Source organism: Phoca vitulina, unplaced genomic scaffold (assembly GCF_004348235.1).
Source record: "Phoca vitulina isolate PV1807 unplaced genomic scaffold, GSC_HSeal_1.0 scaffold130, whole genome shotgun sequence".
NCBI lineage: Eukaryota > Metazoa > Chordata > Mammalia > Carnivora > Phocidae > Phoca > Phoca vitulina.
The window spans coordinates 114,241-116,612 of NW_022589833.1; positions in this window are offsets into that span (position 1 = coordinate 114,241).

Genomic DNA, 2,372 nt, shown 5'->3' on the forward strand with positions numbered 1-2,372 from the left:
GCTAATTTGTCAGGTCATTACTCACCCTCCTTCTTTCACTCACTTCCTGACTCACTCACTCAACAGCATCCTCCTTTAGTAATTGGACCACCCACTCACCAACTAGCTAGTGTATTCACTAGCACCAGTTCTTACCAGGGTAGAAGTTCTGTCCTCAACATCCTTTCTGCCCCTGGGAAGCTTGTAGTTTGGCTGGCTATAAAGAAGTCCCCCTTGTACATGCACACACACACACACACACACACACATACACACAGGTAGCTGGGCCTCTTACAGGTGTGGATGATGTCAGCATAGGTCTTCAAAGATAATGCATGTGGTTGGATAAACAGAAAGAGCTACTTAGAGAAGACAAGCATCAACCTGAACTTGAAAAGAAGGACTAGTTCACAAAGCATCTTGAGACTTCATCGATTCAGACTGTTAAGCCAAAATGTCTAACTGTGGGTTTATCATTCAGTTTAACTCATTCATTGATAAATCATTCACTCATTCATTTAGGCATTCATTTGCTTTTCCATATTCATAGAGTGGATATAATATGCGTTTGGCTAGTATAGGGGGGTAGATGATAAACACATGCATATATGATGAGGGTGAAACAGCTCCTTCCATCAGGGAATGTACATGTGATGCTAAGATTAGTATATAATTTATACATATTCAAGTCAAAACATTACATAAAAAGTGTTCATAGTACATATAAATAAAAAGGGGTGGGTGTTGAGCAGAAGAGGAAAACACATCTTTTTGGAAAGATTTAGGAAAGAGATCACAGAGAAAGTAATATTTAAAATGCTTCCTAAAGATTACCTTGAATTTCACTGGGAGATTTGAGAGTAGTGTGCCATTACAGATCAAATGATTTGAGGCAAGAAAGCATGAGGTGAGTTTTGGGAATAGCAATGTCTGGGGCTGAGGTAAGGGAAGCTGGGAGCCAAAGTAGGAATTAAAGGTAGTGTCACCTTGTGCAGGATTTTCGAACAGTTCATACCCTCTCTCCTTCTTCAAGTGCATTAGCCATTCTCACACGTAAGTGTTAGGATCTCTCTCCCTGCTTCAGGCTAACCAGGGTTAACTGTCTGTATCCCTGTGGTCACTTATCTTTCCCACAGCAGATCCCTCTGATCAAGATGACACTCTTCAGCTGAGCCCAAATGCAGCATCGATGCCCTCCACTCACGATTAATCCCCCAAGGAGGAACTCGGCTGCCTTCCCAGACCTTCCCAGACCCATACATTTATAGAATGGAGGCTCAGTGGGACCCTCGAGGGAGTTGTAGCCAGTCTCCTCATATTGGAAAACAGGAAAATCGAATCTGGGAAAAGTTAAGGGCCATGTCTAAGACCTCACAGCCAGTAAGGGGTGAGTATCAGTGGAGAAGTTTCTTAACTCCCTTGGCTCCTTCCCTTGCCTCTAACCACACCATGTTTTGTCCAAGGAGAGGGTAACAAGTGCTTCAGCTCCACTCAACTTCCAAGAGGCTAACCTTGGCCATCTTTCCAGAGGTGGGCACTTTGCGCACACACTGACTTCTCTTCCACAGCCAGTCTTCAGCTGCCACAGGTGACAATCGGTGGGTGTTGTGTCAGAACTAACCTATCACCATTGAGGGCTTCATTTACCCCTTTATCAAACTCCTAGGACTGTCGGGGATCTTATAGAAATATATCATGGAGGGGTGGGAGGGGGAGATAAATTGCATACATATTTCTGGACCTTTATCCTTTCCCTCTTCTCTCTCTGTGGGACTGCTTTCAATATTACTTCACAGAACACCAAACACCAGTAACTGAGCATCTTGTTTGCAAATAGAAAAATTAGAGGCTGAAATAATTAATGCTGCAAATGGATTTCCCACATTTAAAAAGGTCACGAAGACTGAGTAGCATCTTCTAAAGTTTTTGTTGACAGATTGTCAAGTAATTAGTGGAGAAAGGAACTTGAAACAGAAATGTCCTAAACAGTGACTGCTGGTTGAGTATGTACCAGAACACAAGATGAAACAAATATGACATGATTATGATTTTTTAAATGAAACACGATTTGCTTGATTTTAATGTTCATTTTACTGAACAGGCAGCTGAAATACAAGAATGCTGGCAGGCCCAAACTCCACTGTCCTCCCTGCCAAGCACAGTTCTCCCACCCTAATAGCCTCTCATGAGTAAACCAGAGCTCTCCTTTTTTTTTTCCCCTTTTCTTATTTCATCCTTACAGATAGCATCATAAATATGTTCCATTTGTGTCCAGATGGAGCCATCAACAACCCTTCTTTCCCCCCAAAGTACCCTGGTGGTAGAGATGTGTCTAGATTGATAGCTAGGTGATTATCATTGTCTCTGGCAGGGTCCCCTCCCAGGGTCAGGTC